Genomic DNA, 18,919 nt, shown 5'->3' on the forward strand with positions numbered 1-18,919 from the left:
TGGTCTTGAACAAGTTAATCTCTCTGCACCTCAGTTCCTCTTCTGTAAAATGGGGATAATGATAGTACCTGCTTCATAGAGTTGCTAGGAAAATTTAAGGAGTTAATATGTATAAAACTCTTCAAACAGGCCCTTGTACTTAATAAGCACCATAGAAGTGTTAGCTTTTATTATCTAGAGTCTCAGAATCCTTGGCAACTGTTCAAGCTTTCCCTGCCTTATTTTTGCCTTCTGGATAACCATGGTGGCACAGCAGCAACTAGGATTCAATGTGTCCACAGAGCATTACTCTGCATGAGTGAATGAGGGACAGTCGCTCAGTCATGTCTGACTCTTTGTGACCCCATGGACTGTAGCCTGCTCGGCTCCTTTGTCCATGGAATTCTCCAGGCAAGAATACTGGAGTGGGTAGCCATTCCCTTCTCCAGGGGATCTTCTGATGCAGGGATCGAACACAGGTCTCCCACATTGCAGGCAGATTCTTTACCATCTGAGCCACCCTGCAAAAAAAAAAGGAGCATTCTTCCTTTCAACTAAAACACACAGGAAAAAAACTGGACAATTCCTGCACCTCCTAAGCCTTCCCTATGTAAGGGCCCTTGACCCATCTAGTTCCCTTCAGTATAGCCCTGCGTTATCCTCTCTGGACCAGCAAGGTGCCAGCTGATTTTCTGGATGCAGGTGGGGTGACCACTTGTTTCTCTCTGGATCACCTGCTCCAGCACTGCCATTCTAACCTCTTAGGGAGAATACTTGACTGGTCACCCACCACTATGCAAGAGCTTTCCTCCTCCTTTAACCAAGTCGAAAGAGATAGACTGTATTATACATATTTCCCCTATTAAAAATATTATACATATTTCCCCATATTAAAATGAAGTTCCTTTAGTAAAAATAAAATGAACTCCTTTAAAATTAAAAAAAAAGAATTAAAAAACATTTCAGAAAACAGGTATTGTTATACCAAAACAACAGCAACAAAAATCACTTGAGTGATTTTGAGGGAAAACAAACGTTGTTTAACAAATAGGAAATTAAGAAGATGATGAATATATAGAAAATAGGATCAGCATTTTTTAACTGAGATTATCTTATGTAAAAACAGGATCTGTGTGAATATATCTTGTTAAGAAAGACTTGTGGAATCATTTTTTTTTACACAATTCTCTGAGAACTGGGTGGGTTCCAGTGTTTAGAGTGGTTTCAGAGCAGTGCAAACATACCAACTGTCTAATTTTCTAGTCTGTTCTCTAAGCTTTTCTTAGGCTTAGGGGCTTGGGTATCTGAAGCTTAGTTCAACAAATTATTAATGATTGCTCCTCAGACATACTTTCAGCATTTCTAGAAACCAAATAAAATCAAAATAATTTATGCTCTATAATCCATTGTGAAAACTGTAGAAAAGTTTAATAATACCACAGCACACTGTGAAGATTTGATCTTTCCATTGTGACACAGTGGTTTAAACACATCGCCTTTAGAGTCAAACAGCATGGTTTCAAACCCAGCTGTTTCACTTATAAGCTTTGAGATCTTGGGCAAGACTCAGTGGTCTCAACAGTCACATATCTCAAAACACATGAAAGTGAAAGTCGCTCAGTTGTGTCTGACCCTTTGTGACCCCATGGACTATAGCCCGCCAGGCTCCTCTGTCCATGGCATTCTCCAGGCAAGAATACCGGAGTGGGTAGCCATTCCCTTCTCCAGCGATCTCCTGATCCCAGGAGACCAGGGATCAAACCCAAGTCTCCTGCATTACAGGCAGATTTTTTACTGTCTGTGCCACCAGGGAAACCCTGAAAACATATACATACCTTGTTTTATTGTGCTTTGTTTTATTGTGCTCCACAGATATTGTGTTTTTTCTTTAACAAATTGAAGGTTTGTGACAACCCTTCATCAAGCAAGTCTACTGGCACCATTTTCCACCAGAGTTACTTTTTAATTAAGGCATGTACATTGTCTTTTTCAACATAATGCTGTTGCACACATAAAAGGCTAGAGTACAGTGTAAAAATCACTGCAGATGGTGACTGCAGCCGTGGAATTAAAAGACGCTCGCTCCTTGGAAGAAAAGCTGTGACCAACATAGACAGCGTATCAAAAAGCAGAGACATTACTTGCCAACAAAGGCCCGTCTAGTCAAGGCTATGGTTTTTCCAGTGGTCATGTATGGATGTGAGAGTTGGACTGTGAAGAAAGCTGAGCGCCAAAGAATTGATGCTTTTGAACTGTGGTGTTGGAAAAGACTCTTGAGAGTCCCTTGGACTGCAAGGAGATCCAACCAGTCTACCCTAAAGGAGATCAGTCCTGGATATTCATTGGAAGGACCGATGCTGAAGATGAAACTCCAATACTTTGGCCACCTGATGCAAAGAGCTGCTCATTTGAAAAGACCCTGATGCTGGGAAAGATTGAAGGTGGGAGGAGAATGGGACGACAGAGGATGAGATGGTTGGATGGCATCCCCGACTCGATGGACATGAGTTTGAGTGAACTCGGGGAATTGGTGAGGGACAGGGAGGCCTGGTGTGCTGCAGTCCATGGGGTCACAAAGAGTCAGACATGACTGAGTGACTGAGCTGAACTGAACTGAGAGCGTAAAAATAACTTTTATATGCACTGGGAAACAAAAAAATGTGTGTGACTCACTTTGTTGCTGTATTTGCTCTCTTGCAATGGTCTGAAACTGAACCTGCCGCATCTCCGAGGTATGCCTGTACCCACCTGTAGAAGATGACGTCGATGTTTCTAACTCATCGCCTTCAGTAAGCAACTGATGCTCTTCTTTCATGGATTCCCCCTCCACCCCACATTTCTTGCCACTCCTGCTGGTTGTTAGCCAGTGATTCTGGGGGAGGATGGAAGCCAAGCTCCCCCTTCTAGCCCAAGCCCCAGCGTTGCCCCTGAAGGACTTTGGCTTGAGATGCAGCCTTACCTGGCTCAACCCCCCTTCCTGACCTGCTTCCCCTGCTCCATACTGGTCTCTTCTGTGGCCAACTCAAGGATAAATCCCTTGCCTTTGAACCTCATCTCAGCATCTGCTTCTGGGGACACAGGACTTCGTATTTAGCCCTCTTCGAGTTTAGAAAGGATAGAGGAGGATAAACACCTAAAACAGCATCTGGCATATAGGAAGTGCTATCTGAGTTTTAGCTATTGTTCTCGTCTGAGGTTGAACCTATAGTAGCAAGGAGAACCAAGGGAATCATACAAAGACTTCAAACAAACAAAGCCACAAACACACAGCCTCTTGAGAATTGTTGAGGGAACTGAATAATCCACACGACTGCTTTCATTTGCATCACTGGTTGCACCCCTGGCCTTAATTACAAGGGAATAAGTGCTTCTGGCTGAGTTGTAATATAAAGAGGCTGCCACTGTGTGCTCCCGTGAGACCCACCACAGGCATTCAATTTAGTTAATAAGTATGGATACTGAAGACTTGAACGTTCTCGCTCCCATGTGCTACTTTTTTTTCTTTATAAGTGAAAAGTCTTTGGTTCGTCCTTTAACTGGGTTTCATGGAGTAGTTTCAAGGTTGCTTGTTTGAAGGTAAGCAGCAGGAGTCTTAAGAACTTAATTTTAAGAAATTCAAAGAGAAAAGGATGCACTTTGTTCCTTGAGTTTCTTAAACCTATATTTCATATCCTTTCATAGTAATTTGTCTTTTATGGATAAAATATACACAAATCACTTAGGAAAAAAGGCATCTGAAATGACCTTGGGAGGCCAAGTTCTTCTGTTTTTAAATGGCAGACACAGGGTATATTATTAAGATTTCTATATGGTAGCATTTCTAGCACAGCTCAGTAAGAGCATTTACCATTTCTTTATTATTCAGTTCAAATATAAGGCCAAAGAAAGTTACTCATAGGATTTCTTTTTTTATGGTTTTCATTTATCAGCTCCTAGGGAAAAAAAAAAAACTGGTATAGGCAAAATCCCAACATGATAAAACCAGAACTAAAGTAATAGTGGTTGGGGGGAAACTCTAAGTGAATTATTATGATCCTAGGTCCTAAAAAAAATTATTCTTCTCCGGTTCTCTCATCTGACCCCACTACAGTCTGGCTTTTGTCCACTTCACAGCACTTGAGCCATTAATGATCTCTTCCAGGACAAATGGAATGTTCGCTCTTCTACCCTTATTCACTTTAATCTATTTGTTGCCTTTGTTCGACTCAACCACTATCTTCCTCCTCCTCCATAAGCCTCTCTTCTCCTAATTTTATCTGATCCTTTAGTATTTTCTTTCTTTTCTATTTTATTATATATTTAAAAAATAAAAATGAAAACGACAATTAGAGGTCGAAGGAAAAAAAGCACCCTCAACCCAAAAACTGTTATTTCATTGGATTCCTCAGGGTTTTTTAAAATTGGTTTTCATATACCATGTATAGGATTTTGTAACCTTTTTCTACAAGATGTTTTATTTTAATTACTTCACATTGTCATATAATCTCCATAACCTCCACCCTTAATTCCTTTGAATAATTGCATCTCTTGACTCGCTCTCTCCCCAACAAATCTGCTGATGAGCCAAAAAGTACTTTATGGCCCACATTCTCCTTTTACATTCAAGTCTCCCTTTTGTTCTAATGATATGAATACTATTAAGGAAACAAAACTCCAGTGTCTCACGGAAATATTTGTACCAAAATGCTATTTATTCTGAAAGTTAATCGGGCAGTTTAGATCAAAGAGGTATTCTTCTGAAGTGCCTAAAATATATCTTTCCTCTAAATAATTCCCAGGATTTTTTCAGAGTTCCCAGAAAAGTGACAGGTAGGCACAGGTACTTAATTAGTAGTTTTCAACAAGATTAGCATTTTCCAAATTCTGCTCCAGATAAAATCAGTGAAATACTAGCAGATGTTCTATATTAAAAAGAGGGAGGGAGTGGGAGGGATCTCCATTATTTAAAAAAAAAATCGTACGAAAAGTTTTACAGGGTCTCCTTACTGTGAGAATTTTCAGAGCCTTTACTACATTAATCCCAGCACCTAGCACAGTTGGTAGGTGACCAATAAATATTTGCTTAATATGTGAATGTGCCTTGTGAATCTCCAAGAAATAATACTACGTGTAACAAGTAAATTGGTAAAAGAAAGCAATTTATTTATTTGGGATATTTAAACAACTATTTAAAAGATTGTTTATGGTGGGATTATTTGGACTAACTAAAAACAACCAATATACCTGTGGCGATTCATGTTGATGTATGGCAAAACCAATACAATACTGTAAAGTAATTAACCTCCAATTAAAATAAATAAATTTATATTAAAAAAATAAAAATAAAAACAACCAACAATCCTAATGTCCATCACCTTAGAGGCTGGCTGAATGAATTATGGTGCAGTAAAAGACCATGTAGCCATTACAAATTATAATATGGGTTAATATTTATCAACACTAAAAGATGTCAATGACATGTGAGAAAAAGTAGATTTTAGAACACTATGAAATTTTGTATGCTATCTGTCTAAATAGATAGGTAGATATATACATGTATATAGTAATTATTTTTGGTTGGTGCAATTATATATGATTTTCCCTTTGTATTTTATATTTTTATTTTTGATTATTATTTTTTGTGTGACCAATACATCTATTTGGTCAGAAGAAACAATAGAGTTATTTCAATATTTAAGCAATAAGTAAATATAAGCTGCATTGATTGAATGGAATTACACAGCACTCAGTGGTGTAAAACTGCAAATAGTAGACCAACCTTTTAGAGAACTTTTCCAAGCTGAACACTTTCATCACAAAATTATTTTTAAATAGTCTAGCTTGCTAAAAGCAGCAATAACAAAATTAATGGTAAAACTTATACTGGTAAGTATAATGGTATAACTTATTTATACTGTCTAATACTTCTTTGCATCTCAGTTCTTAGTGTTACTTGACTATCTAAAGAACAACTTGAACCACAGTGAGCATCTTGGGAGCCAAAGACAGCATCTGGAGTCAGGACTGGACTGACTCTCACCTTGTTAGCTATCCCTGTGACCAGAATCTGTAATGACTTTAGCCTCAATTTCCTGAACACTAGAATAAGGCGTAGGGACCAAATGGCATGTAGCACTCCTTTAGGCAAAACTTAATGGTTTTACCTAAGATGTCTCCTCTTAATTGTAATGAGATTTTTGGAAAGTAAATGAAATGCAGGGAGTGCTCTACAGTGATTTAAGTTATTTTTCTATCCTCTTCACATACGGTAAACATTATAATAATAAATCATCAAATAAATATATGCATATATTTTTATATCAGTTCCATGCAGTGTTATCAAAGGTCTTATAAATTTGTATGTAATTTACCCAGCAATTTTACTTTTAGGATTTATCCTAATGAATTATTCAAGAATATATATAAAAATTTAACTTGATAAAGATGCTCATTTCAACATTAAAATGGGGGGGAAAAGATATTAACACTATCCAACAAGGAACTAGTTAAATGGATTGCTCTACATCATAGAAAATCACAATAGTCATTAAATGATGGAGAAAAATATTTGTCATAGAAAGAGATTTACAACACATTTTTCAGTTGAAAAAAGGTTATGAAATAGCATTTATAATGTGGTCCCATATGTCTGTTGTAAAATATGTATACGTTCATAAACAAAGGTATGGAAGGATCTACAACAAAAATTTTACCTGGCAATCAGTGGGTTTATATGTGCCTTCTAAACTTTATAAAGTTAATATACATTGTTTATGGAACAATACAATCAGTGGACTTAGAGATTTTTTCTACAGTTTATTCTAAGGACTCTGGATAACATAAATAAATCACTTATTGTCCAAAAAAAAAAAAAAATGATTCACTAGAACTGTATCAGTAAATCCTTGCTTAAAATGGTAATGTTAAATGGTAAAATCATCAAAGACGCCTAATCACTTTTCCAAAAATAATAAAACTGTAAAAAGGACAGAAATGAATTTTTTAATGCCCTTGAAAAATGATAGTTTCAGCTGCACATGGCTTGGTATTTCTTGATCCCCAGTAGTCTGAAAATTAAATGGTACAGATCATCACCAAGGTCCATGACCAAGAGGGAAATAAAGGAAACCGAGGTGCCATAATTCTGAATACCTATCATTGGGTTATTTGAAGACTCACCATTTTCCACACTAAGGAATAATTCCAAGTAGTCTCTGTAATCTGTAAAGCCCTTCTTAACATTCATACCTCTAAATTTCAGAAAATAGTATGATTTATTTAAAAGGTGATGGGATCCCCAGAAGGCTGACAATTTTTACTTTGCCTAAAATATTCTATCATTTATAGCTGCCATCATTTAAAAAGAAAAGATATTCTAAACTTGAAAAGATCCTAATCTCAGATTTTTTTTTTAAGTCCTTCAAGGAAAGTCCCTTTAGCTTTACAAATAAAAGCAGTATCTTGTTTGTGTTTGTCTCATTTCGCTGGCAAAGCCTTTAGCAGGTACTAGCACTGCTTTTTAAGTCTGTTATCTAGTCAAGAGGTCTCTGTTTAAAAAAAGAAAACAGGGTAAACACTGTGTGTATTTGGTCAGCTATTCAGAAGGCTGTTGAGAAGCAATTCAGAGGATTTAAGAAAGTGAACTGTTTAACATTATTTAGGAAAGGACAATTTTTTTTTCCTGTTGAATTTCATTTAAATAACAGTAAACTGAAACTAAAATGAACCTAATCATTTTTCTTCCTGTTTCCCAAACCTCATTCATGTGTTGTGTTTACAAGTTTTGTCATATTTGCAGAACATCTCCACTATTATTTATTTTATATTTTTCCTCTCAACCTCTTTCCTTGGCAGTAATATCCATGATATTTTAGGCAAAGTAAAAATTGTCAGCCTTCTGGGGATCCCATCACCTTTTAAATAAATCATACTATTTTCTGAAATTTAGAGGTATGAATGTTAAGAAGGGCTTTGGTGGGTAAGTGTACACTTTTAACCATTCTGCCATTTAAAGGATCTTGCATATTTGTCTCCACAAACACTCACGTAGTCTAACTTCCTCATTTCACTGAGGAGCAGCGTGTTAAATAATGTTCTTTTTTACTTATGTGTTTATGGTCTTCCTTGAAGAGAATGGCAGAGCTGTTAATGGATTTGAAAATAGTAGCAGTGCATAGGAGATTCTGTTCATGGCACGTCAGCTTAATTGTCTGTAAGATACTTGTGCAATGTTACAGATGTTGCAAGTTACCTATCTCTCCTATTACCAATTTCAATTTTTTTTAACAGTTCTTAAATGGCTCAACACTCTCTACCTTGTATTATTCATTTATCCAATAAATATTTCTTGGGCACCCACTTTGTGTCTGACACTTCCTGGGCAAAGTAGTGAGTGAGCAAAGCAGACAACATTCCTTACCTTCAGTAGGCTCACACTCTAGTAGACTTTTGCAGCTCTCTAAGGATATGGCATGTTTCCTCTTCTAGATTCTAAGTCCCTGGAGGGCAAGATCTGGCTCTAATTTAACTCTGACTCCTCCATAGCACACAAGAGAGCCTTTGCACTGCTATCAGGGAATAACTGAACAATGAAAGTCTCCATAGCCCTTCAGTTTATTTATACTTTGGCCCTAAGAACCACACCAATCATTTTCCCTTTTTTCCACTTAACCTGTCCTTTTTTCAGTTTTTAATTTTCCTGATTTCAATTTATAAAATTCTGAGGATGAGGAAAAAACAGAGAGAGAACTTGTGAAGGAAAACTAGCAAGTGACACAAGGAAAAAAAAATGAACATTTCACCTGGTGCATTCAAAGTGCTCTATTTCAGAAATATGTCAGTGAAATAAATGCCTGAATGTTTAAATTTTCATTAAAAGTAGCATTTAAAATATATTCGATAAGAAAAATTTTTGACCAGTATATATTTTCAAAAATCATTCAAAAACCTATTGGGGTCTTAAATTTGCTGTAGTTAAAAATACTATTGTATACATTTATTTTTTTATCAAGCAAAGTCATAAATCCTCTTTTCCCAGCTTAAAAAATAATACATTGTATTTACCTTAAATTTCCATGATTTAATAAACATTTAATGTTACTAATTGTTCACGCTTAATAGGAAAGAAAACTAAACCAAAGATTTTTTCAAAGTGTTGCCACTGCTCACAGTGGAGATGATGACAGTCACTTTTGCACAGATTCTTCTTCAGGAATTCAATTCACAGTGATTGACCTTTTTCCTCCCAATCTTTTTTTCCCTCTTATTAAAAAAACAATAAACCATACTGATGTATTCAAATTCTGTGTAAAGATTAAGCCTATAAAAGGGATAGACTCAGGCTTTAAGGCATTAAGTATCATATTTCCTCTCTCTTTTTTGTGGAACTCTTCTGCCTTCACCTAAATCAGTGGGGATTTTACAGGCAGCACAAAGCCCTGGATCTCTGGCTCCAGGTGAGCTGCTCAAGGTCATGCGCCTTCGGCGCCTTCAGTAACAAAGTCAAGTTCTGTACCCACCACCCCTCCTCCACTACCTCCCCCTAATAAGAAAGTTGCTAATAGTTCTCAGCAAGACCTCTAAGTGTGTAAAACCTCTAAACTCAGTTACCTGTTACCGTCAATACTTTTTTCAAGTGGGGAAAAAAGGTAGCAAGACTCTCTAGAGATAAAGAAAAAAGCTGACAAGTCTAGATCAGAACCAACTATGTCGGTAATGGGATTTTTCTTGGGTTTTTGCTGCCTTTTTAAAAACTTTACTCTATTGAATATATACAGTTGATTTCCAGTGGTGTGTTAATTTCTGCTGCACAGCAAAGGGATTCAGTTATATGTATATTCTTTTTCATATTCTTTTCCATTGTGGTTTATCATAAGAGATTGAATATAGTCCCCTGTGTTATATAGTAGGTCCTTGTTGTTTCTCCACTCAATATATAATAGTTTGCATCTTCTAACCCCAAACTCCCAATCTACCCCTTTTGGGGGGCTGCCTTTTCACTCAATTTTTTGCATCCAGTCAGAATCACTATATTGCCTGCATCATGAGGACAAACCCAGCTTAACCTCCCCGCCCTCCCGCCTCTTTTTCTTTCTTTTTCACTCCAGATACAAGAGAACATGATTGGCAGTTTGAGACTTGATCCATCTGACTCTCAAATAGTTGGTTATTTTTCTCTGGCTCTCTTTCTGCTCCTTCTTATTCTGGAAAAACCCTGCCTCTAGTCAAAATGATGCAATGTGACTGAGGTGCCAGTGTTTGGGCTGTAAATTACGCATTAGGAAAGCTTTTGCTGCACTCCAGCCTGGAAACAGAGGTTGATTTCTATTGAGTCCACAACTTTGCTTGCCAGTGAGAAATACATGGCTGCCTCTTGCTGTCTGCTTTGTAAACACTCTAAGTCAATACATATGATTTTATTCACTCAGAAAATGTGTCAGAATTTAACACATAACAAGTATTAATACTACAAATAAATATGATACAGAGTGTCTTCCTTTAAGGACCTTTTAACTTACACGGGGTTATATACAAAGTTGTTGATTATATATATAAAGTTGTTGATTATATGTCAGGAAGTACAGATAGATAAAGACTTACCTTAGGAAATGGAAATCATTATGGGCAGAAATGTTTGGAGACGGCTTCTCAGACAAGATAGAACTCAAGCTGAGTATGACAGTCAGAGGTAGAATTTTTAAAGCCAGGAAGAAGAGCTTGTCCTTGATGCAATATCCAGTAAGGAGCAACTGAACATTCTTCAACAGAAAAAGCAATTTTTTTGAGATGATGTGTTTGACAGCAGTAACCAAGGCACACAGAATAGGGAGAGACCGTAGATGAAGCTCATCTATAAATGTACAGAACATTTTAAAAAACTGGAACAGAGTGTGTTAGGAGCCTTCATTTCCCCCAGGTGGTAGAAATGTCCTATCAGTTTTGGGGGTGGGGTCTTGCATTTAGGTAGCACTATGATGCTAAGGCAAGATGTGTTTGCTGCTGCTGCTAAGTCGCTTCAGTTGTGTCCGACACTGTGCGACCCCATAGACGGCAGCCCACCAGGCTCCCCCATCCCTGGGATTCTCCAGGCAAGAACACTGGAGTGGGTTGCCATTTCCTTCTCCAACGCATGAAAGTGAAAAGTCAAAGTCAAGTCGCTCAGTCATGTCCGACTCTTAGCGACCCCATGGACTGCAGCCCACCAGGCTCCTCCATTCGTGGGATTTTCCAGGCAAGAGTACTGGAGTGGGGTGCCATTGCCTTCTCCGTGTCAGAACCCCTGGTCCTTGGTTATCTCTCTTTTGAATCCTCTCAAACCCATGGGGTTCTTATGGCGTTATTCCATTCCTTCAGGGTGCAGCCTGGGAGGAAATAAACATGCATGCCCCCTTCACAAACATTCCATCCTCCCTCTGGCTTTCTCTCCAGTTCTCCCTCTTACTTCCTGGGCAGAGGCCTTGCTCCTACATCACCACGGATTTGCTATGACTAGAGTGAGCCCTGAGTCTCCTGAGATCCTAGGCTCCTGGAGCCCGAGAGTTTTCTCAGTCCTACTCTGCAATATCATTTCATCTCTGAGTCAGCGCCGCAGACTGAATGGCGATGGAAGGGGTTCAGAAAGAAACGCAGAGCTGTGTATGACCTCTGGCTGCCTACTGCTACTGTCATACCCAGCAACAAAGCCATCAGCAAGGAGTGGCATAAGAAGAGCAATGAAGTGAGGCTAAATAAGAAACAGCGGAAAGGAAGAAAGAGATAACAAGATCTTGTTTGTGACATGCTCACAGGACAGAAATGAACTTGAGGGATTGAATGGAACTGATGTCAGCTGTCATCAGACAGATTTTTCCATGGCTCAAATTCCCCTTTCACCTTTCCCTTCATGCACTATTAGCACCAGGTCCTGTTAATTAAAAGTCCTCCAAACGCGTATCCCTTCTTTCCGTTACTGCCCTTGTTCATGCCAGCGACATCTTCCTCTGGGCTATCGGCTGTATTGCACTTCTTATTTCTCTCTCTGTCCTCACCCTCCTGTAATGTATCCTTGATTCAGCCGTGAAAATGACCTTAAGCAACAATTGAATCACGCTTGCCAAACTTCTCTGGCTCCATAGTACCATACAGGGCATCTAACTCCTAGGCACATGGCTTTATATAACCTTTATAGAAACTTTATAGAACTTTTATAGAACCTTTCATCATTGGGCCACTCCTGCTGGTCCGGCTTTACCTAAGGTCTCCTTCCTAAGGCTGCAGGAAGGCGGTGAGGTGCAGTGGTCCAGGGCACAGACTCGTTATACACAGCCTGCTTTGAGTCCTCACCCCACTGTTCACTTGAACAAGTTATTTATAGTGATCCTTCATCTATAAAATGTTGTTAGGAGGATTAGGTGAGAGTTTATTTTAAAAGTGGACTTAGTACATAGTCAGAACTATGCAAGCATCTACAATAAGACAAAAATACCTCCCCAGATTGTCAAGGTCTCTCCTACCCCAGGGAATTTATACCTTCAGGTTCTTAATCCCATTTGTGGGCCCCTCTTTCCCTTGGTCAATTCTTAGTCTTCCTTCTGAAAGTGAAAGTGTTAGTCAGTCAGTCGTGTCCGACTCTGCAACTCCATGGACTATAGCCCACCAGGCTCCTCTGTCCATGAGACTCTCCAAGCAAGAATACTGGAGTGGGTTGCCATTCCTTTCCCAGGGGTTCTTCCCAACCCAGGGCTCGAACCCAGGTCTCCTGCATTGCAGGCGGATTCTTTACCATCTGAGCTACCAGGAAAGCCCAGTCTTCTGCTGCTGCTGCTGCTGCTGCTAAGTTGCTTCAGTCGTGTCCAACTCTGTGCAACCCCATAGACAGCAGCCCACTAGGCTCCTCTGTCCCTGGGATTCTACAGGCAAGAATACTGGAGTGGGTTGCCATTTCCTTCTCCAATGCATGAAAAGTTAAAAGTGAAAGGGAAGTCGCTCAGTCGTATCCGACTCTTAGTGACCCCATGGACTGCAGCCTACCAGGCTCCTCTGTCCATGGGATTTTCCAGGCAAGAGTACTGGAGTGGGGTGCCATTGCCTTCTCCGAGCCCAGTCTTCTAGGAGGAGTTAAAAAGTCAGTTCCTCTGTGAAGCCTTTCCACTTCACTTTGTTAATCCCCCTGTGAACACTTTTATTGTATTACAATTTGTTTTAGTTTTTTGTGGCTGCTGGGACAAATTATTGCAGTCTGGGTGGCTTGAAACAACAGAAATGTATTCTAGAGGTTCTGAAGCCTAGAAGTCTGGAATTGGTGTCCCGGGGCTGAAATCTTAGCAAGACCACAGTCCTTCTGGAGGCTCCAAGGGGAAAATCTGCTCCTTGCCTCTTCCAGCTTCCGCTGGAGGTCCTGCATTCCTGGGTTTATGGCCACATCCCTCCCATCTCTGGGTCGGTCTGTGTCAAATCCCCTCTGGGGATGTGGGAAGGCTCTTGTGATGGCATTGAGGGCCCATCTGGACAATCCAGAATAATCGCACAGCTCAAGATCCTCAATTTAACACATCTGCAAGACCCTTTTGAACCATATAAGGTAACATGTACAGGCTCTGGGGATCAGGGCCTAGTATCTTTGGGTGCCATTATTCAGCTACTACAGAACGGCTTGCATGTGTGTTGGTCTTTTCACCATGGTACGACAAGGATTTAGCACTGGGTAAGAACATGCAGTCAATAAGCGAAATACACGGAATACAGAGGTACGGTGGTATAGGCACGGGGCCCACGGTCGTGTTCATTGGTATTCCTTCTTGGCTAAGGCTTTATATCCCCAGGCCAGAGCTGTTGCCTTCATGTGCTAATCTGTGGCCGGAAGGATATTTCACTCATACATTATTCAACAGATCACCTTCTAGGTTAGAGAAGTTAAGTGAACTTACCACTTCTTATCGCTTCTCCTGAGCTATGGTGAGGCAAAGCCCCCAAAAAGCTCCGTTCAAGCTCCATTCTTTCCAAGCTGTGGGGTGGCAGGCAGTGAAAAAGGTGGATGGAGACTCTCCCGGAATGCGAGAATGCGTGGCGGCTGGCTGACAAGCATGAGCTGCATTAAGAGTGCTGTCATCGGTCTGCTGCCCTGGTGAGCTGCCATTCCTTGGCAGTTTATTTTAAACACAGTTTTCTTCATAAGCTAAGCTCCTAAATTAATGGCTAAACTTAACTGACCATCTTTCCATCTTGAGTCATTTGGGTTCAGCACAGGCATCTTTCTCAAATGAGGCTGTTTCTTTTCCAGTGTTCTTAAATTAGACCCATCCTCACCATAAGTCTGTTCCCGCCACCACTCACCTGGAAAGATAATTCAGCAGTTAACATGATTGTTTTGCTCAGCTGTTGGAAATCCTTCTCAGTGAAAGAGGAAAACATGACTCGCAGTAAAAAGTTAACAAGCATTTTACTTTGCATAAGGAATCCTTATTGGCACATTGTTTACTGTAATTATGCATTTCTATGCCAGTCTTTTCATCTTTGTGCTGGTTAAAGCTGCCAGAAATCAGAAAGTTAAAAAACTATATGGAGTCACCGAATTTATCCAAGATTTGCCTATGTAGGTGTATATCTGAAAGCTTCTGAGGTTTAAGATAATTCTATCATTAACATACAACATCCATGTGTAGTAAAACACAATAATAAAAATTGATTTAGGTGTAAGTGTGTGCTCAGTCGTGTCCGACTGTTTGCGACCATACAGATTGTAGCCTGCCAGGCTCCTCTCCATGGAATTTTCCAGGCAAGAATTCTGGATTGGGTTGCAATTTCCTCCTCCAGGGGATCTTCCTGACCCAGGGATCAAACCCGCGTCTCCTGTGTCTCCTACACTGGCAGGCAGATTCTTAACCACTGCACCACTTGGGAATACGATTTAGGTATGGTAACTGACATAAAGCTCATCTAACAGAATCTGGCATCTGTCAGAGGCTTTTTTAATCAGAGGAGACTCCTGTGGGTTGTCCAACAGGGCCTACTTAACCTCCTAAAATCATCTAGAACAACACTCTTCCTCTAGCCTTGCTCTAGTCACCCTTGCATTGTGGTCACACTTCTTCCAACCAACGACACTTCGCACATGTTACCAAACCAAGCTTGGGTCTGCTCACCGTGTGCAGTAAAGCTGATCTACTGATACAAGGTTGTGGTGAGGAAAGTGCAGCATTTATTGCAGGATATTAAGCAAGAGGTCCACATAACTAGTGCCCGGAAGGTTTGAACTCCCCAGTGGCTTTCAGGGAATGGTTTTAAAAATGGTGATGGGGTTGTGGGGTGTACGACCAACTTGCAGACATTCTTCTGATCAGTTGGTAGGGAGGTAATCTGGAGTCAACATCATCAACCTGCTGGTTCCAACCTGTCTGGGGTCTGTGATGTGCTGATGGTCACCATGCAGTTAACTTCTTCCACCTGACGGGGATTTCAGTATCTGTAAAGCAGCCCAGAGAATGGCTCAGAATATTATCTATAACCCTTGATGCTGCTGCTGCTAAGTCGCTTCAGTTATGTCCAACTCTGTGCAAACTCATAGACAGCAGCCCACCAGGCTCCCCCGTCCCTGGGATTCTCCAGGCAAGAGCGCTGGAGTGGGTTGCCATTGCCTTCTCCAATGCATGAAAGTGAAAAGTGAAAGTAAAGTCGCTCAGTCGTGTCCGACCCTCAGCGACCCCATGGACTGCAGCCTTCTAGGCTCCTCTGTCCATGGGATTTTCCAGGCAAGAGTACTGGAGTGGGTTGCCATAAAACCCTTGAGGAGGAACTAAATGATTTTGGCTTTATTTAATGGATAAACTATTGTTTTGTCTTGCTTGACTGTTTTCCCTCACTTCTTAAACTTACTCCTTGGAACCTGGGGAAGGCCTGGGAGGCTAAAGTTTTCCTACAGACAGGAGGCAGGTGGGGGACATGGGAGGGGCTGGGATCTGTTCCAAGAAGGCCCCACCGGGTCCTGCTTGGTTACACGTGCTGTTCCCTCTGTTCAGAATGCTTGTCCCTCCTCTTCTCTTGATTAAGTTCTGTTCATCCTTCAGATATTAGTTCAGTCATTACTATCTCTGAAAAGCATTCCTCAGTCAGTCAGTTCAGTCTCTCAGTCGTGTCCGACTCTTTGCGACCTCATGAATTGCAGCACGCCAGGCCTCCCTGTCCATCACCAACTCCCGGAGTTCACTCAGACTCATGTCCATCGAGTCCGTGATGCCATCCAGCCATCTCATCCTCGGTCGTCCCCTTCTCCTCCTGCCCCCAATCCCTCCCAGCATCAGAGTCTTTTCCAATGAGTCAACTCTTTGCATGAGGTGGCCAAAGTACTGGAGTTTCAGCTTTAGCATCATTCCTTCCAAAGAACACCCAGGACTGATCTCCTTCAGAATGGACTGGTTGGATCTCCTTGCAGGCAAGGGACTCTCAAGAGTCTTCTCCAATACCATAGTTCAATAGCATCAATTCTTCGGCGCTCAGAAAAGCATTCCTAGACTAGGTCATGTCCTCTAAGCACTACTCCAGCACTTGAGACTGTTGACAGTTTATATTTGTTTATGTGATTATCTGATTAATGTCCGCTTCCTCTGCCAGACAGACTGTACAAAGCTCTGTGAGGACAGGGAATAAGTCAGTTTTTTGTTGTTGTTGTCATTACCATTATATCACCAGCCTTTATCACTGTTGCTGGAACACAGTAAGCATATCATAAATATTTAAATGATGAATGAATATGTCATGGAATCTCTTGCTATCTCTGCTTCATTTTCCTCATTAGTAAGAAAATGCCTCTTCCATTCTCCCAAATTCTAGAATATTTATGGTTCCTGCATTTTTTCGGGGGGGCGGGGTTTAAAAAAAACACTATGTATTTATTTGGCTGTGCTGGGTCTTAGTTGCAGCATGTGGGATCTTCAGTTTCAACATACGAGATTTAGTTCCCCAAACAGGGATCCAACCCAGGCCCCCACATTGGGAGCTTGGAGTCTTGGCCACTGGACCACCAGGGAAGTCTCTGGTTCCCGTTTTGAGCCTACAAGATTGACTGTCATGTGCCCGCCGTGTCCAGTGGTCTCTTAACAGGTGGTCCCGTGTTCAGTCGCCTCCCTTCCAGTCTATCGGCGAAGCTGCAGCAGAACTGTTTACGGCACTGGACTGATCAGCACACCCCTCTGCTTAGCCATTTTCAGTGACCCCCCATAGCTGCTCTGGGAGGAAACTCGTCTCCTGAGAAGATGCCCTCCCAATGGTCCTGCCTCACCTCCTGTCCTCTCCCTGAGATCTCAGGTTCCACTCAACACAGCAGGTTGCAACTACACACCATTCTTTCCTTCAAGTCCCTCTGTCTTCACATGCAATTCTTTCACCCCGGCCAACTGTCCTCTTCTTTTGTACTTAAGTCTCATCCATCATCCAGGCCCAGCTCAAAGGTTACGTGAATGTGGCACCTGCCTTGACCAAACCTGCATTCTCCACGCTGTTTGTCCTCTCCTGCCTGTCTGCCTGCAGAATGCTTTGTACACGCCGCCATAACACCACTTGTCTCAGAGAGGTGTCTTTCTTTGCAGAGGGTCATTTCACTTAAGAGCGTGGGCCTCATATTCAGACTGACTGGAGGCTGAAACCAAATTCTGCAACCTAGCTGTGTAGCCTTGGAAAGTATTCTGAGTTTTAGTTTCCTAGTTTTGGAAATGGGAAACATATAACACCTAACTCACTGGGCAGTCAGAATTACATATTTAATGGGGGTAATGTGTTTAAGCCACTTAGCCCAGTATTTGACCTGGTAACACCCAATAAGGATTGTGAATGTATGCAATGAAAAGGCCTAGGCCCACATTTTGCCTGTCTTTCTATCCCACTGACTGGCCACAGTGGGTGCTCAGTGAATGCTTCTTAAACTAAGTGGGAGAGTATCCATGATGTATTCTTCTCTTCAGGAAGGCCAGAGGCTTATTCATTTTAGGAGTTTTACTGAAGGGTCAAAAATTCTGATGACATACTCAGCTCACATGGATCTTACCCTTTGCTGAACTACTCCTGAACTTACACAGGCAACCTAGTTTGAGATCACACTTTCAGTGTTAGTGCTTTTGCTAAATCCTCTCTTCATACACGGAGTCCTTACAGCCTGCACATCAACTGCAGCCTTTCCACACTCCTATGCAGAACAGATTAAACCCTTCTTTCTCATACGGAAAATCCTCTCTGTGACTCATAACCTAATTGACTTTTCTAAGATGACAGTGCGTGGTCAAGCCTATTCGATCCCTAGCCGTGTGCTCTGGCCACAGCACGGCACTGTCCCCGGGCAAGTCTTAAGTTCCTTGACTGCAAGGTTATCTCCTGCCTCCTCCGCATCGTTGCCTGTACGCAGAGTCTGAGTGAGCAAGCCTGACCAGTGCACTTCCTTTTTCCGTCCACGTAATTAACTTCCACCGGAGGGGCAGAGGGAAAAAAAGTACGTTCACAATCAACACTTGAGATGCCTGGGAGTCACACTGGGCTCTAAAAACCTTTCACCTTGGGGAAGCACCTTTTAACCCTCTGCACATCAGTTTCCTACTGCGGTTTCCCTTCGGTGTTCCCCGAGGACTCCTTCTAGGGTTTTCGACAAGGACAGAGAAACCGAACTGAAGGTTGAGAAGCATCTTGCCCCCCAACCCCGCCAACTTCTATTAGCCCCCGCGGGCCATCCTACTGGCTGGTCCAGAGGAGGCGCTGGGTACCTGCCCCACCGCGACCCCATCCCGCCCACCGGAACGCGGCCGCGGCCCGCGCCCTCCGCCAGGACGCACACGCCTCCGCCCTCCTGCCTGGAGCCGCCCCGGGGGACGCAGCTCCGGGCCGTGGCCGCAGCGGCCGACAGTTGGCCGAGTGGGGGCCCGCGGGCGAGGGTCCCGCGCGTGGGGCGGGGCCGCCGGGCCGGGTCCCCCGCCTCCCGGGGGCGCGCGAGCGCCGGGCGGGGCCG

At 41.9% G+C, this 18,919-nt stretch overlaps 1 long non-coding RNA gene across 1 annotated transcript; it reads right to left on the minus strand.

Moving 5' to 3' along the window:
* Positions 1–467: 467 nt before the first annotated feature.
* Positions 468–13,980, minus strand: LOC120880062. Its single transcript, XR_005724953.1, has 3 exons — positions 13,863–13,980; positions 10,558–10,807; positions 468–500 (listed from the first exon to the last, which is right to left on the minus strand). It is a non-coding gene; the product is annotated as an uncharacterized LOC120880062 (long non-coding RNA).
* Between the last annotated feature and the right edge of the window lie 4,939 nt (positions 13,981–18,919).

Source organism: Oryx dammah, unplaced genomic scaffold, assembly GCF_014754425.2.
Source record: "Oryx dammah isolate SB20612 unplaced genomic scaffold, SCBI_Odam_1.1 HiC_scaffold_21, whole genome shotgun sequence".
Taxonomy (NCBI): Eukaryota; Metazoa; Chordata; class Mammalia; order Artiodactyla; family Bovidae; genus Oryx; species Oryx dammah.